This window comes from Stegostoma tigrinum, chromosome 26 (genome assembly GCF_030684315.1).
Source record: "Stegostoma tigrinum isolate sSteTig4 chromosome 26, sSteTig4.hap1, whole genome shotgun sequence".
NCBI classification, from domain to species: Eukaryota; Metazoa; Chordata; class Chondrichthyes; order Orectolobiformes; family Stegostomatidae; genus Stegostoma; species Stegostoma tigrinum.
The window spans coordinates 49,470,063-49,488,473 of record NC_081379.1 but is presented as its reverse complement, the minus strand read 5'-3'; the positions used below and the strand labels follow the sequence as shown (position 1 = coordinate 49,488,473).

The 18,411-nt window shown below is 43.6% G+C and overlaps 1 protein-coding gene across 6 annotated transcripts in view; it reads left to right on the top strand.

Moving 5' to 3' along the window:
- specc1la (sperm antigen with calponin homology and coiled-coil domains 1-like a) overlaps window positions 1-18,411 on the top strand; it is a 304,469-nt gene that overhangs the window by 146,305 nt on the left and 139,753 nt on the right. The gene's annotated exons all lie outside the window — the stretch shown is intronic.

Below are 18,411 nucleotides of genomic sequence, written 5' to 3'. Positions count from 1 at the left end.
TCTGTTTGGCTTGTGCTATTATGGAAGTGTTGTTCCAGTCGAAGTGTCATTCTTTGCCCGTGTGTATTGAGACCAGTGAGAATTGATTGTGTCTGCCAGTGGCTAGTTGGTGTTCATGTATCCTTATTGCCTATTTTCTTCCAGTTTGGCCTAAGTAGTGTTTCTCACAGTCCTTGCATGGTATTTTGTATGTTATATTAGTTTTACTGGTTGTAGGTATGGGGCCCCTTTACGTTTGTCAGTAGCTGTCGCAGGGTGGTTGTTGGTTTGTGGGCCACCCTGATACCTAGGGATCTGAATAGTATCGTCTCAAATCTTCTCAAAAACTAGAGCTAACACATTTGGAAACTCCATTTCCAATTAAGTAAAGAAAATAAAAGTTATATTGTTGTGTTATTGTTATATTGTGTGGCTTCTTCATTTGATCATGGGGGGAAAAAGAAACAATTCCCAAAAACAAAGAGGTTAACAAAAATAATAAAATGTGAGGCTGGATGAACACAGCAGGCCAAGCAGCATCTCAGGAGCACAAAAGCTGACGTTTCGGGCCTAGACCCTTCATCAGAGAGGGGGATGGGGGGAGGGAACTGGAATAAATAGGGAGAGAGGGGGAGGCGGACCGAAGATGGAGAGTAAAGAAGATAGGTGGAGAAGGTGTGGGTGGGGAGGTAGGGAGGGGATAGGTCAGTCCAGGGAAGACGGACAGGTCAAGGAGGTGGGATGAGGTTAGTAGGTAGCTGGGGGTGCGGCTTGGGGTGGGAGGAAGGGATGGGTGAGAGGAAGAACCGGTTAGGGAGGCAGAGACAGGTTGGACTGGTTTTGGGATGCAGTGGGTGGGGGGGAAGAGCTGGGCTGGTTGTGTGGTGCAGTGGGGGGAGGGGATGAACTGGGCTGGCACTGCCACAATGATGCCACCCGAAGGTTGCAGGAACAGCAACTCATATTCCGCCTGGGAACCCTGCAGCCATATGGTATCAATGTGGACTTCACCAGTTTCAAAATCTCCCCTTCCCCCACTGCATCCCTAAACCAGCCCAGTTCATCCCCTCCCCCCACTGCACCACACAACCAGCCCAGCTCTTCCCCCCCATCCACTGCATCCCAAAACCAGTCCAACCTGTCTCTGCCTCCCTAACCGGTTCTTCCTCTCACCCATCCCTTCCTCCCACCCCAAGCCGCACCCCCAGCTACCTACTAACCTCATCCCACCTCCTTGACCTGTCCGTCTTCCCTGGACTGACCTATCCCCTCCCTACCTCCCCACCCACACCTTCTCCACCTATCTTCTTTACTCTCCATCTTCGGTCCGCCTCCCCCTCTCTCCCTATTTATTCCAGTTCCCTCCCCCCATCCCCCACTCTGATGAAGGGTCTAGGCCCGAAACGTCAGCTTTTGTGCTCCTGAGATGCTGCTTGGCCTGCTGTGTTCATCCAGCCTCACATTTTATTATCTTGGAATCTCCAGCATCTGCAGTTCCCATTATCTCTGATACTAGGTTAACAAAAATAGCCCACTTCTCCCAATGTCTGTAATGTTCGGTGTAATGTTTATCGCAGTGTTGAAGATGTGCCAAATTTGAAAGTAAGACAATGCACGGAGTGTGTTGGCACAAGTTTGTTATTTAAAGAAACATAGACACAATTGGAGATAGTAAGAACTGATGTGGGAGTCAGAGATTACACAGTGTAGAGCCGGAGGAACACAGCAGGCCAGGTAGCATCAGAGGAGCAGAAAAGTTGATGTTTTGGGACCCCATTTCTGAAGAAGGGCCCCGGCTTGAAAGGTCAGCTTTCCTGCTCTCATGTTGCCTGGCCTGCTGGGTTTCTCCAGCTCTACACTGTGTTATCATAGGCACAATTGGTATAATCAACATCTCTACAGACAGTGAGATGAAAAAAAGGAAAATATGACTCAGTAGAAATTGTGCAACCGAATGTGCTAATAGTGAGAAATAAATAATACTGTTGAATGACTAGACATGGACCAGATTTGAACTGAAAGCATTTTTATGCTTAGCGTTATGTAGGTCTTTTCTTGCAAATGTATGAAATGCACTCTGACATTGTTATTATCTGATCTTTGTCATCAGTAATATTTGATTCCGTCCACATGCTGTGCATCTGATTGATGGGAAAAAACCCAAAATCAACTTGCATCTTTATATGTCTTCAGAGTAGCAAAATGCCTCAAGCCATTGTACAGAAACATTGCTGTACAAAGATTGACACTAAGAAATAGAACGGTAAGTTCAAGAGACATGAGCAAATTCATGGTCTAAGAGACAGACTCATCTCCACCTATCTGGACTCCATTTTCTCCCCCTTGGTCCAGGAATTCCCTACCTACGTCCGCGATACCAGCCACACCCTCCACCTTCTCCAGAACTTCCAATTCCCCGGTCCCCAACACCTCATTTTCACCATGGACGTCCAGTCCCTATACACCTGCATTCACCATGCAGATGGCCTTAAGGCCGTCCTTCTCTTCCTGTCCCGCAGGCCCGACCAGTCCCCCTCCACCGACACCCTCATCCGCCTAGCTGAACTCGTCCTCACCCTCAACAACTTCTCTTTTGATTCCTCCCACTTCCTACAGACTAAGGGGGTGGCCATGGGTGCCTGCATGGGCCCAAGCAATGCCTGTCTCTTTGTAGGTTATGTGGAACCGTCCCTCTTTCGCATCTACACTGGCCCAAAATCCCACCTCTTCCTCAGTTACATTGATGACTGTATCAATGCCGCCTCATGCTCCCAAGAGGAGCTCGAATAGTTCATCCACTTCACCAACACCTTCCACCCCAACCTCAAGTTCACCTGGACCATCTCCAACACATCCCTGGACCTTTCTGTCTCCATCTCAGGCAACCATCTACAAGCCAATGTCCATTTCAAGCCCACCAACTTCCACAGCAACCTGGAATACACCTCCTCCCACCCACCTTCCTACAAAAATTCCATCCCCTATTCCCAATTTCTACTCCTCCTCCGCATCTGCTCCCAGGATGAGGCATTTCACTCTCACACATCCCAGATGTCCTCATCCTTCAAGGGCTGCAACATCCCCCCCGCAGTGGTCGAGAATGCCCTCAATCGTGTCTCCCACATTTCCCGCACCTCATCATTCACACCACGCCCTCGCAATAACTGCCGAAAGAAAATCCCCCTCGTCCTCACATACCACCCCACCAACCTCCGGATACAACGCGTCATCCTTCGAGACTTCCGCCATCTACAATCCGACCCCATCACCCAGGACATTTTTCCAACCCCACTCTTGAGTGCCTTCCGGAGAGACCACTCTCTCCGTGACTCTCTCGTCCGCTCCACACTCCCCTTCAACCCTACCACACCCGGCACTTTCCCCTGCAACTGCAGGAAGAGGTACACCTGCCCCCACACCTCCTACTTCACCCCCATCCCAGGCCCCAGGATGACTTTCCACATCAAGCACATGTTCACCTGCACATCCGCCAATGTGGTATACTGCATCCGCTGTACACGGTGTGGCTACCTCTACATTGGGGAAATCAAGCGGAGGCTTGGGGACCACTTTGCAGACCACCTATGCTCAGTTCGCAGTAAACAACTGCACCTTCCCAGTCACGAACCATTTCAACTCCCTCTCCCATTCCTTAGACGACGTCCCCATCCTGGGCCTCCTGCAGTCCCATAATGATGCCACCCGAAGGTTGCAGGAACAGCAGCTCATATTCCGCTTGGGAACCTTGCAGCCCAATGGTATCAATGTGGATTTCACTAGCTTCAAAATCTCCCCTCCCCCTACTGCATCCCAAAACCAGCCCAGTTTGTCCCCTCTCACCTATCCCCTCCTCCCACCTCAAGCTGCACCTCCATTTCCTACCGACTAACCTCATCCTGCCCCCTTGACCTGTTCGTCCTCCCTGGACTGACCTATCCCCTCCCTACCTCCCCACCCATACTCTCCTCTCCACCTATCTTCTCCTTTATCTGCCTTCAGTCTGCCTCCCCCTCTCTCCCTATTTATTTCAGAATCCTCTCCCAATCCCCCTTTTCTGATGAAGGGTCTAGGCCCGGAACGTCAGCTTGTGTGCTTCTATGATGCTGCTTGGCCTGCTGTGTTCATCCAGCCCCACACTTTGTTATCTGAGGAGAATTTAATGTGGTTGAAAATAGGAAGCAATGATGGGGGCTCTCCAGGTTTGCAGGATTTGGAAGGGGGACCATTGCAGGAAGTTCTCTAGCTACATCTGGAATGAATGGAAGAATGAAACCTGACTGGGTAATCCCACTCGGCTTGACAAAAAAAATAGAGGCTGAGGGAAGTGGGGCCCTTGTCTGTGAACTGACCATGTGAAAGTTATTAAGGATTTTAGTTGTGATGTGTTGAACAGTTGTTATGAAAAAAAACTACCATGTTACTGCAGGGGAGAAAAAAATGTGAATTGACAAATAGAAAATGAGAGGAACAGTCTCACTGCTGTTGTGAATCAGTTACGTGTATAAGAAAAGGGAAATAATTTAGTTATGTTAGCAGCTGAGTAAAACAGATTTGTTAATGAGACTCAGCTGCAATTTGCTCTGTCATCAACAGATGGCGATCAGCCATTGAACGTCCCAATCCAGTCCCAGCAGATGACAATGCATGTCTGTGGCAGTAAGTTAGTTTCATGCAGTTTGTTTATTCATAGAGCACTGAAGAGTAATACAGATGATGCAATTCCCTTACGTTCCTTTGACAGTACTCTAGAGCAGTTTGTATTTGTCTATAAATTTGGTGGTGTTAATAAAAGTAACTATAGGTCTGTAATCAAAATAAGGAACACAGCAGGCCAGCAGCATCAGAGGAGCAGGAAAACTGAAATTCGGAGTCAGGATTTCTGAAGAAGGGTCCCGACCCGAAACTTCAGCTTTCCTGCTCCTCTGATGCTGCCTGGTCTGCTGTGTTCCTCCAGCTCCACACTGTTATCTCTGACTCCAACATTGGCAGTCCTTACTGTCTCTAATAAAAATAAGTTTTATATGTAAAGACATAGACTAGGCATGACTCTGGGATAAATTGCTTCTTAATGTATTGCAAACTGAAACATCATCTTTGGATGAAATGCACCTAATACTCAATGACAAACCAATGCAACTATTGTGCTGATACTGGCAAAACTTAACCGATCTGGCAGCATCCATACAGAGAAAAGCACAGTTAACTCTTAGCATCTAATGTCCCTTTGTTAGAATTGTAATATTCTTGAATATTCCAGCTGCTTGCTCTGATAAACAACTCCAATTAATTAACTATCAGACAGAAGGGTAATCTAAATTAGCAAGTAAGATGGCAATGCAGTAGGGCTTCTGAGCTTTTCTGCTCTGACCACTTTCATTTTTTTGTTTTTTTTCTTTTTTTTAAATCTTATCTCTTGTTTGATTTTGGCAACGGCATTGGCAGTTGGCGAGTGAACCCAGTGTGGACTTGTGGCTGTCAGCATCTCTGCAAGACAGTGGCTGATTAGGTTTGTCCACTCTGTCTGCTGTTCTTCTTCCCTGTTTTCTCTTTTTTTTCAGTTTTAGTTTTTTTTTTCAGTTTTTTCCTACAAACTTATCTTCTGGAGAATGGTGGTGGTGATACCAGGTTTGTAGAATTTGGCAATCGGTTGGATGTCCGTTGTGAGGCAACAGCTGGACGCCTAACCCAGGACTGTCGCGGAGTTCCTGATGCCCACCACTTGAACTGAAGGCAAGACCAAAGATTGGTGTGAATGGCACCTGGATTGGGGCTTTGATGGTCTGGTGTGTGGCAGTGGCTGAAGGCCTGGATCAGGCTTTGGCAATTTGAGATCCCAGGAGCAAACCCAACATAGCGATGGAGGTTGCCCCAACATCTGTAGTGACAATGAGAGTAGGGTAAATCAAGCAAATGTGAGGAAAGTGTGCCAAAGCGGAGGAGATTGAACTCTTGAAGAAAATGTGGTCCCTGCATGGCTAAGCTCTTAAAGACTCCAGTAGTTGAATTTTTAGCTTTATTTATTTTTTGACTTAATACTAAGAAAGGTTGTAATGTTTAACTTTTGAATTTGTTCCTTTTATTTCTTTCTACCTTGTTCTTGAGTTTTTGTACGTAGGCTACTTGTACCTATGATGGTGCTGTGTGTGGTGACATTGAAATTGTACTCCTGTACTTTTGTACTTGAGTACACTTGATGATAAAGTCTAAATTTAAAGAGGAGCAGCTTGACCAATTTTTGAGTTCACTTTAATAGCAAGAGCAAAAAAACTGATTTTTTTTTAAAATGGTGAGCAACTGTTAAATGTTGGTATTTTAGGAGATTTTTGTGTATTTGTATAAGAAATGCAAACAGCTAATGCACAAGTACAATAAGTAATTATTAAGGTAAATGGTACATTGACTTTTTGTTTCCCAAGTGCGTGTGGGAAGAGTAATCAAGCTTTGCAACAATTGCACAGGGCTTTGGTGAGACCACATCTGGTTTCAAGTACTAGTGTAGTTTTAGTCTCCATACTTGAAGGATGTGGTTGCATGGAGGAGCTGGAACAAAAATTGTCTAGACTGATTCTAGGGATGCAAAGGTTTCTGTTTGAGGTTAAATAGAATGAAGTTTAGAGGTAATTTCATTCAAGCACATAAGATTTTGAAAGAAAAGCAAAATATTGTGGATGCTGCAGATATGAAATAAAAATAGAAAGAATTGCAGAAACTCAGCAGGTCCAAACAGCATCTGTCAAAAGAGAAGCCGACATGTATCCAATGACCCTTCTTCAGAACTGTTTGAATCTTAGGGCTTGAAATATTAACTCGTAGTAAGTCCTGCCAGAAAAATCAGGACAAGCCCAATGCAGCCAGTAGCTGCTCATTCATCAGCAAAGCAATGATGTTGTCCATGTCAGTACCATCAAGCGACATGCTCTGTTAACCAGCTCATTGCTGCTTCCTGTCAGGATGGTGTCTCCCTTCCCCAGACGACATTCTGGAGCCAGATAGGTTTTTACAACAATCTGGTAGTTTGAGGATCATTCGCAATGCTTTGTGTTCTAAATTTATTTAGTAGAATTTAAATTCCCCAACTGCCATGGAGTTTTAACTCATTGCTTGTGCATTAGTCCAGGTGTCTGGATATAGTCCCTTAATATGACTACTGTGCTGTTGTTCTTATAAAGTAAAGACAGAAGAGGACTTATGCAACACCACTGGACTGGATTTTGGTGGAAATATTGCCTTTCTCATTTATGAAAGGTATTAAGAATGCAGATAGCTTTGTGTCATGAATCATTATACCATTGAGCCAGACAAAGCAAGAGGTTGGAATCTTGATCTCAGTTGAATGTTGAGTGTACTGCTTCCATCTGGAATAACAGTTAGGAACAAACATTGCACTTTGGGAATTGGACTGGATCCCTATTTTCGGTTCTTATCCAATAATTCTGGGTGGGTAACATAACTGTGTGGAGACTGGTAAATACTAGATCAGTTTTGGCAGATATTTCACCCATTTTTGGTTAACATGTTGCACACAGTACCATGACAAGCTTGTAAAAAGTACTAATTTGAGAAATTATTGCGAGCTGAGTTGGGGGTGTTTGGGATGTTTGGTGTGTTAAGTGAAGCGTTGTAGAAATTACATCTCCAGAGAGGAAGAAAAGAAGTTAAAATTTTAAAAAATTTATTAAATTGTCCAATGGCAATTATTAACTGGCCTTTAACATTACATTAAACCTTATTATGAATTACAGAACTTCATCATTTACACTAATGGCGTGAAATGATTGCAATTCATTAATCTTTTCTGTCAGCTTCCACAACAAATTACAGTGATCAGAGCAGAGTCCAAAGGCATTGAGTCACTTTGAGGTCACGTTGATGTACTAGTTAGTGTTCAATATTTACAACTTTTTCCAATTGCTTACCACATTCAAAATAAATTTGAAGTATTTTGTGTACAATGAAGACTTTCAGCCATCATGATAATTTGAATTTTTCTCAAACAATGTAAAAATTACCCCATTGTCCTGTTGTTATTCTTTATAGCTTTGTATCAATCCAAAATCAACTTCACCACTTTGCTACCCACCCATCCGCCTCCCCCAAGGCCTTGTTTCACTCTGAAACTAATCCCATAGTCTCACACTCAACCCATTGTAGTGGAATCCAGCTATGATAAAGAATTCAAGGTAACAAAGTGTAGAGCTGAATGAACACAGCAGGCTAAGCAGCCTCACAGGAGCAGGAAGGCTGATGTTTCGGGCCTAGGCCCTTCTTCGGACATATTATCTCAGATTCTCCAGCATCTGCAGTTCCTATTGTCTCATGCTTTTTAACAGTTCCTTTTGTGAAAAAAAATCTGCTCACACATTTCATGTTGTGGGAATTTTAAATTGGTATTCCTAATTAATGACTTCCAAATAATTTTTCTCTATTCACGTTATTGTAAATCTCAATTAAATCTCCTCAGGCTTCTCTTTTGCGGTGAAAATGGACTTAGTTTCTCTTTTAGAACATAGAACATAGAACAGTACAGCACAGAACAGGCCCTTCACCTGTCGATTTTGTGCCGACCATTGATCCTCATGTATGCACCCTCAAATTTCTGTGACCATATGCATGTCCAGTAGTCTTTTAAATGACCCCAATGACCTTGCTTCCACAACTGCTGCTGGCAACGCATTCCATGCTCTCACAACTCTCTGTGTAAAGAGCCCGCCTCTGACATCCCCTCTATACTTTCCTCCAACCAGCTTAAAACTATGACCCCTCGTGCTAGCCATATCTGCCCTGGGAAATAGTCTCTGGCTATCAACTCTATCTATGCCTCTCATTATCTTGTATACCTCAATTAGGCCCCCTCTCCTCCTCCTTTTCTCCAATGAAAAGAGACCGAGCTCAGTCAACCTCTCTTCATAAGATAAGCCCTCCAGTCCAGGCAGCATCCTGGTAAACCTCCTCTGAACCCTCTCCAAAGCATCCACATCTTTCCTATAATAGGGCGCCCAGAACTGGACGCAGTATTCCAAGTGCGGTCTAACCAAAGTTTTATAGAGCTGCAACAAGATCTCACGACTCTTAAACTCAATCCCCCTGTTAATGAAAGCCAAAACACCATATGTTTTCTTAACAACCCTGTCCACTTGGGTGGCCATTTTAAGGGATCTATGTATCTGCACACCAAGATCCCTCTGTTCCTCCACACTGCCAAGAATCCTATCCTTAATCCTGTACTCAGCTTTCAAATTCGACCTTCCAAAATGCATCACCTCGCATTTATCCAGGTTGAACTCCATCTGCCACCTCTCAGCCCATCTCTGCATCCTGTCAATGTCCCGCTGCAGCCACAACAGCCCTCTATACTGCCAACGACTCCTCCGACCTTTGTGTCGTCTGCAAACTTGCTGACCCATCCTTCAATCCCCTCATCCAAGTCATTAATAAAAATTACAAACAGTAGAGGCCCAAGGACAGAGCCCTGTGGAACCCCACTCACCACTGACTTCCAGGCAGAATATTTTCCTTCTACTACCACTCGCTGTCTTCTGTTGGCCAGCCAATTCTGTATCCAGGCAGCTAAGTTCCCCTGTATCCCATTCCTCCTGACCTTCTGAATGAGCCTACCATGGGGAACCTTATCAAATGCCTTACTGAAGTCCATATACACCACATCCACAGCTCGACCCTCATCAACTTTTCTAGTCACATCCTCAAAAAACTCGATAAGGTTTGTGAGGCATGACCTACCCCTCACAAAGCCGTGTTGACTGTATTTGATCAAGCCATGCTCTTCCAGATGGTCATAAATCCTATCCCTCAGAATCCTTTCTAACACCTTGCAGACGACAGATGTGAGACTTACTGGTCTGTAATTGCTGAGGATTTCCCTATTTCCTTTCTTGAAAAGAGGAATTACATTTGCCTCTCTCCAGTCCTCAGGTACGACTCCAGTGGAGAGCGAGGGTGCAAAGATCTTCACAAGTGGCGAAGCAATTGCATTTCTCGCTTCCCAACGCAGCCGAGGACAAATCTGGTCCGGGCCTGGCGACTTGTCAATCTTAATGTTTGACAAGATTTTCAGCACATCAGCTTCCTCTATCTCTATCCATTCCAGCATGCACACCTGCTCTTCAAAGGTTTCATTCACTACACAGTTCGTTTCTTTCGTAAAGACAGAAGCAAAAAACACATTTAGGGCTTCCCCTACCTCCTCAGACTCCACACACAAGTTCCCTATGCTATCCCTGATCGGCCCTACTCTTTCTTTGACCATTCTCTTATTCCTCTCATAAGTGTAAAATGCCTTTGTGTTTTCCCGATTCGTTCTGCCAAGCCTTTCTCGTGCCCCCTCCTGGCTCTCCTCAGACTATTTTTGAGCTCCTTCCTTGCCTGCATGTAATCCTCTCTAGCTGAACTTGACCCTAGCTTCCTCCACCTTATGTAAGCTACCTTCTTCCTTTTCACAAGAAGCTCCACCGCTCTCGTCATCCAAGGTTCCTTAATCTTACCCCTTCTTGCCTGTCTCAGAGGGACATATTTACTCATCACTCGCAACAACTGTTCCTTAAACAGTCTCCACATGTCTATAGTTCCCTTACCATGGAACAATTGCTCCCAGTCCATCCTTCCTAACTCATGTCTAATCGCGTCATAGTTTCCACTTCCCCAATTAAATATCCTCCCATTTTTCCTAATCCTCTCCTTCTCCATAGCTATGTAGAATGTGAGGCAGTTATGGTCACTATCACCAAAATGCTCTCCCACCACAAGATCTGATACCTGCCCCGGCTCATTTCCGAGCACCAAGTCTAGAATGGCCTCTCCCCTCGTCAGCCTGTCAACGTACTGCGTTAGAAAACCCTCCTGAACACACCTTACAAAAACAGCTCCATTCAAATCTTCTGCTCGAAGGAGGTTCCAATCAATATTAGGAAAGTTAAAGTCACCCATTACAACAACCCTACTGCGTGCACACTTTTCCAAAATCTGTCGACCTATGCTTTCTTCAATCTCCCTGCTGCTATTGGGGGGCCTGTAGTAAACCCCTAACGAGGTGACAACTCCCTTGCTGTTCCTAATTTCCACCCATACTGACTCAGTAGGCAGATCTTCCTCGACAATGGAAGCTTCTGTAGCTGTGATACCCTCTCTGATTAGTAGTGCTACACCCCCTCCTCTTTTTCCCCCTTCCCTATTCTTTTTAAATGTTCTAAACCCTGGAAGATCCAGCAACCATTCCTGCCCATGAGAAACCCATGTCTCTGTTACGGCCACAACATCATAGCACCAGGTACTGATCCATGCTCTAAGTTCATCACTTTTATTCCTGATACTCCTTGCATTAAAGCAAACACACTTCTTGGTTCCTTCCCACTAGCTGGTCTACCTCTTGCTACTGCCTCACCTGCATCAACTCTCACCTCCGGTATACAGCTCAGGTTCCCACCCCTCTGCCATACTAGTTTAAACCCTCTCGAACTACTCGAGCAAATCTTTCACCCAGGACATTTTCTCCTGAAGTCAGAAAATAGCTCAAGACTGATTAGTATATACATACTGAAACTACTCGGTCAGATTTGTTCAGAGATATAATATCCAGAAACAGTGAAAAACGAGATATCAGCACAATACTCAAACAACAAAGATGCAATCATTATGTTAGATGTTAAAGTACTCTTTCTCGGCTGAAGATGGCTTGATTTTTTTAAGAGGAATTCATTTGTATACACAGAATAAATCTCAAGTCACAGGAGTTTGGATTTCCATCAGAATTAAACCTAAAATTCCATAATACTAATAGGTTCAAAAATCATTGCAGTTGCAGTCGTCCATGAGTAAAGGTGCAGTGGGGTAGTTTCTGCAGAATATTAATGCTTTAGCTCTGTTTAGCTTAATAAATATCTGTTCCAGCTTTCAGATTAATGAATTGCGTGGTCCCATAGCCAAATGGCTGGCTTCCAATTTTATAGAAAGCAAGGAAGGACAGCATCTGTTTAATTTGATTCAAAAGAAATAAATACAAAAATTCTGTTCTCCCTTTGTTAACTCTGAGGTGTGGCGTTTGATTCATGATGGATTTTGGCCTAAATGGGAGCAGATTATTTTCTTCCTCCATTTATTTATATAACCTCAGGCATCCATTTTGTTAATTCTAGAGCATTGACTAATTATGGAATGAAGTTATGTGGAAGGTAGATTTCAAGGCACTGGAACCGTCAACAGACAGAGAAAATTTCGTGAAAGCTTTTTCACAGCCTCAAAAGTATTGTCAATCCATGGACAACTGTGGACAATCTTGTTGGACTGGGAATAGAGATGAAATGGGGAACAAAATTTAAGGAAAAGGAAATTAGCTAGGCATGCATAATCACCAAGAAGTGTCGCAGAAGTTTTACAAACAGCTGTTTGCGAACAGTCTGCTGAGATTGAGGTGGCTTTTCTGCCATTCTATGGTGATATTTGCACGGAGAAATAACCTAAGGCCATGAGTACTTGGCAGGGTGGGAAATTATGCTGAATGAATACTTTGTGCCTGTTTCCACAAAAGGGAAGAGTGATCCAGAGAGGGGTGTGTGTGTAATATTACATTAAGTTGATGTAATGAGAGGAGTTATTAAAGGCTTTAACATCTTTGAAAATTGATAAGTCTTGAGGCCCAGAGAGAATGTATCACAATTTGTTATTGGAAGCAGGAACAAAAAGATGGTGGAGCTTCTGTTCATTATTTTAATATCTCTCTGGATCAGAGGACTGAAGGGCAGCTGATGTTACAGCATTATTTAAAAGCGAAGAAAGGGATAGCCTGAGTAATTTCAGGCCAGTCAACTTACAAACATGTGAATTAGGAGCAGACCACATATTGGGCAAATTCATATTTTCTATAATGTACTCCATTTGCCATATCATTTTCTTGTTTAACTGTGGTAGGAGAAAATTATTGACAAAATTATGAGACACAGGGTAAATAGTCATTTTGGAAAACATGGATTAAATTAAGCATGGATTCGCTATGGGAAGTTAATGACTGTTTCCCATGATTAAACAACAAAATTGTTCAGGATTGACTGTTTGACTTTTAGAACATGATTGATAAAATCCTACATGGCAGATTGATCAGAAAAGTTTCATCATGAGGCAGATTCTTCGCTTGCGAAGATCAGTTGGGAAGAGATTCGTCAGCGATTTTGTTGGCACAACTGTTGGTGGCTGTAGAGTCCTATTCTGGACCTGCAGATCCTGGGGCAGTGCGGGCAGGGGAATGCTCTGGACAGCGGGGCTTGAGATGAGGGCTCCTTCCTGCATTTCCGTCTGTCCTCTGCAGCTGCTCTCCTTGAACATTCGAACTGCTCCGTCGCCTTCGTAGTTTTCTTCCGCCATGCATCCCTGTCAGAGGCCAGCTTTAGCCATTCCGTTGAGGCGATGCCGGCCTGACAGAGCTGTTGCTTCAGATGGTCCTTGTAGCGCTTGCACGGGGCACCGCGGTTTCTCTTGCCATCGCAGAGTTCCCCGAAGAACACTGTCTTGGGTATTCTGGTGTTGTCCATCAGCGATACATGACCCGACCGTTGAAGTTGCTTCAGGAGAAGGGTCGCTTCGATGCTGGGGAGCTGGGCCTTTTCCAGCACTTCGTTGTTAGAGACGCAATCCTGCCGGGTGATGCCCAATATAGAGCACAGGCAATGCTGGTGGAATTGTTCCAGCAGCCGCATCTGTTTCCGATACAGAACCTAGACCTTGGAGCCATAGACCAGTGTGGTGATGACCGCGGCCTTGTAAACCTGGATTTTCGTCGACATGCTTGTCGAGTGGTTTCCCCATACCCGCTTCCACAGTCGCCCGAAGGCGCTACTAGCTTTCGCAACGCAATTGTCGACGTCTCCTATGACTGTAGCGTCGTTGGAGATTATGCTTCCCAGGTACGTGAAATGTTCAACCGTGTTGAGGGGCTGGCCGTCGATCGAGATTCGAGGTGGGCTGTATGCGCTGCATGGTGGCGCCTGGTACAGGATTTCCGTCTTCTTCAGACTGATTGTTCGCCCGAAAGCCTTTGCAGCCTCGGAGAATCGCGTCACTGCTGTCTGTAGCGCATCTTCTGTGTGTGTGAGTAGGGTGCAGTCGTCCGCATACAGCAGCTCCATGATGGGCTCCCATGTTGTCTTCGAGTGAGCAAGGAAGCGGCGCAGATTGAAGATATTGCCGTCCGGGGCGGATATGAATGTAGATGCTGTTCGTGATGCCCCCCTTCACTTCCTGCAGCATCATGTTGAAGAAGATGGCGAAGAGCATTGGTGCCAAGACGCAGCCCTGCTTCACGCCGTTGCTGATGGGGAACGGGTGTGATAGGTCACCGTTGTATTTCACCTTGCCGCTCTGACCTTCCTGAAGTTGCTGTAGGATGGTTAAGAACTTAGGAGGGCATCCGAGCTTCCCCAAGATTTTTCATAGACCGTCGCGGCCGACAGTATCGAAGGCTTTGGTGAGGTCAATGAAAAGTTTAAGCTCCTGAGAATCAAAGTAAAGTGATAGAAGTCCAAAATTGATTCAGATACTGGAAGGAACAACAAATAGTTGCTGGGTATTTTTTGATTGGAAGGCACGTTTCCAGTGAGGTTCATCAGGTCTCAGTACTGTGTGTCTTGGATTTTGTGCATACATCAAATGAATTAGACTTGAGTGTCACGGGTATGATGAAGATGTTTGCAGATGATAAAGAAGTTGGCTGCATTGTTATTCATGTTAGTTATACAAGTAAAAATGACTGTAAATGAACTACGCTTTGAAAGAGGAAAATTGCAAGGCTGCCTGAATTCTGAAGTTATTGGGAATCATTGCTGATAGCCAGCAGTGTGACTTGCATTGCCTACATTGTTCCAAGCAATCTACAATTCAAGTTACCACACTGAAAATGTTGAATTAGTGAGCAGATTTATTTTTGGAGACAGAGGTTTGGTAAAGTTGGTTTCCAATCGATGTGTGTTATTACAGAGCCCAGCAAGTACTTACTGAGTTAAAGGTGCATTGAGGCCAGGTCAGGCAATATGATCTCATTGCATTAGTGTAGGAAACAAGAGTGCATCAGTCTCAGACAGATATAGCATTTTCTAGTGGATGGAAAGCCTGGAGGAAATGCATTTAATAAAACACTCCTTTTTAAAAGAAAATAATGGTTAGCGCCATAACTCCTTTGATCTTATCATTGGCTGAGAGACCCCTCCTACTAGAATGCTTCAGTGGCATCAATTCCAGTAAATACTGTCGTATGGCTCCAGTGTAAAGTGGCTTGCAGACAAATGTGAAACCATCTGAATCCAGAGACTCGGTGACAGGCCGAGAGTATCAGAGGTCTAGACACAGGTGCCCGCTGGCTAGCTAAGACTAGCCAACCTCTCAGTGAGTTCACTGCCTGCAATTTTGTGGAGTCAGTTAATTTGTATAATTGTTTACTGTTGTGTGACCAACATTTTGTTGTAGTTTGCAAGGCTGTTAGGCGAAGCAAATATGAGGAAAGAATTAATTGTGAGGAGAACTGATACGGCGATTGAGAATAGAGTTTGCTGTCTCATACAACTAATTCAACAATCATTGGATTTCCCTGTAGATTTAAGGGGCGACACTCCAGGTTGCTCGGTGATGCAGAAATGGTGACCCCACTCATGGTTTCAGATTGAATTATTATTTTCCCATAAAAGTACAATGACATACTGGTGTGACTTAGGACAGCCATGTCATTTTTCTGACATTTTGAGCTTTAGTTTAAAAAGATCATTGAGGTCCTCAAACATATTCCATTACTGAACCATATCTTGCCTTATTTTGCTCATCTCTGATCAGTATCCCTTGTTACCCGACAAATTTGGTATATTTGAATGGTGGACTGATCAGAATTCTTTATCATATGGCGGATTGGCAAAGCTCCAGCAGATCCTTGGAGACTGACATTACTGCATGCCAATATATTCAAAAATCTACCCATCAATTTAACTACTTCTCCATATTGATAGCAATCATTTGGCCACTGCTTGCTGTTTCTCTTCTAAGGCTTTCATAAATGCACTGTGCTGTTTGTGTGCTTTTGGGTTGTACAGTTTTTTGATTGTTCCTCAATATTTAGCATTATTTAGCTTAAATTTTCTGCCCCATTGTGTAACCAGATTAAATCCTTCACTAACTCTCATTGTATCTTCCATCCGTAATGCCATTTGTACTTTAGTGTTTAATGGTCATGCTGTGTCCTGATTTCCTGTAGGGTTTTTAATAATTTCCCCAGTTGTGATGCAGCACTTCACTGAAGTATCTTGGAGCCACTAAAATGCTCATTATTTTACTGCCATCATAACTCAAAAGTTCTACTACAGGATAGCAGATAGCAACAACATGGCCTAAGAAGCCCCGTGCACATCAAAGTGATTGGCTAATTTCCAACAGCAAAAGACAATAAGTAGTTTCATCATTTTTTTTTAAAAATTAGAATTCCTGTGGATCCTCTCTCCGACAAGGTATTCTTTCCAGTCTGTGTTCCAGCTAATTTCACCCATTTCTCTGTCAGCTCGAGCACTTGCTAATAGCTATTTAATGTGGACTGTCACTCGGGTACAAAAAGAATGTTTAATACATTCTCTTTGAACATTTTTCCAATCTGCATTTGGTTAAGAGATGTAACAAAAGTGTGTTTTAGAACTAATGCAAGCCTGTAAAAACAAAAGCCTTTAGGAGGGGTATGCTAGGCTTTAAGTAAAGGTGTAGATTATAAATGCACAAATACTTTTTACATGTTTTATAGAGCTTTAATTAGGCTTCATCATCTAGGGTATTGAGAGAGTGAGTCTGGGTGCTGTACCCTAGGGACGATATAAATACCTTGGAGAAGGTGCAAAGGAGATTTACTAGAACGGAAATGGTGGCACTGTTGAGCAGTTTTGGTTATGTTGATAAACTAAATATGAGTTTGTTCTTTAAGAATATGTTAAGAGAAGGTTTAATAGGCATTCAAAATTGCTAATTATTTTGATATGCGTAAATAGGATGTAATCATTTCCAAGGCAGGAAGGTCAATAACTAGAGGATATGGATGTTAGCTGTCTGGCTTATTTACTCAGTTGTGATTTTAAAATTCAGCTCAAACCACAGTTGTGTGGGTGGAAAGAAGAGTGAAAATTGATTCAGTCATAATTTTCAAAGGGAAAATATATATACACAGGGAGAAGAAAATGTTGTAGGGCTGGAGAAGCAACAAAGTTGAGTGATTAATTGTTTAGCTCTTCCAAAATACTGGCACAAGGGGATGAATGGCTAGGTGAAAGGATTGGTTCAGCAATCAGTATAACTGGTACAGACATGGGTTAATGTGGAGAATGCATGCAGATATTCAGCTCTGCATTATTTGCAAATCAAGTTTTGCATTAATTATGTCCATTACTTCAAACTAATTGCCTCCGTGATATTTAGAGGCAGCAGTAGTATAGATTAAAAAGACACACCATTAATACTCGCTTGATGCTAAGTTCAACTGATTCACTGATGAGCAAGGTTCCCTCTGTAAGGTATGTGGCTACATAACAACCTGAAGTTGACATGTCAGCCAGACACATCTGTCCCTTTTAAATTAACATGCGTACTCTAATGCACAAAAAAGATTTAAGTGCCCATGCATAGTAATCAGCCATGCTGTCAAGAAGTAGTAGTTGGAGGGGTACTTTGGTGATTCTCTGATCTAACTCAACACTGCCACATTTGACCTCTATGCTGTCTCTATTTGTGAAATGGCCTGGCCAGCTCGCAATGTTGAACAAGCAGAAATTTCCTCCAACTGAAAATTGGAAAGCCTGAATCCATACCTTTTGATCCATGTCACAAATTCAGTTCCATACCACTGTTTTATGGCTGGCAATTTCCTAAGTGTATGGCTAAACTCATTTATAACTTCTGGGTTTTGGTTTCCTTGACCCCAAGATGACCTTTACACCATATCTGCATACTCATCATGATGGCCTGCTTCCAGGCAACTCTAACCTTGCCTTTACCAAAACTAATACTCCCTTGACCATTCTTCCACCTGTCTTGTTCACCCCTTGAATACAGTGCTGAGTGATATGCTGTGGCCCCTGTTCCTAAAACTTTGTCTAGTTAGAGCCCCTAAGCTGTATAACAATGGAGATGACTGGTAGGAGTGATTGGGAGTTTCAGGTTAGTGATATGTTTGCAGAGGAGGTTTTTGAATGTGGCATTTCATTTGTAGTTTTGGAAAGCCCATTCCTTTCTCTTTTCATACATTGAGGCTTTTACACCCTGTGTACCACAGCAGGTGTCTGGGCCTTGACATTAGGTTTCTGACATCCCTTAATTAATCACTGGGAGGTGTTGAATATGTCCACAAAAACTTGTCAGACCTTCTTGCTCACTGACATTCTCAGGGAGGCTGCAGGACCAAAAGTAATTTGTATC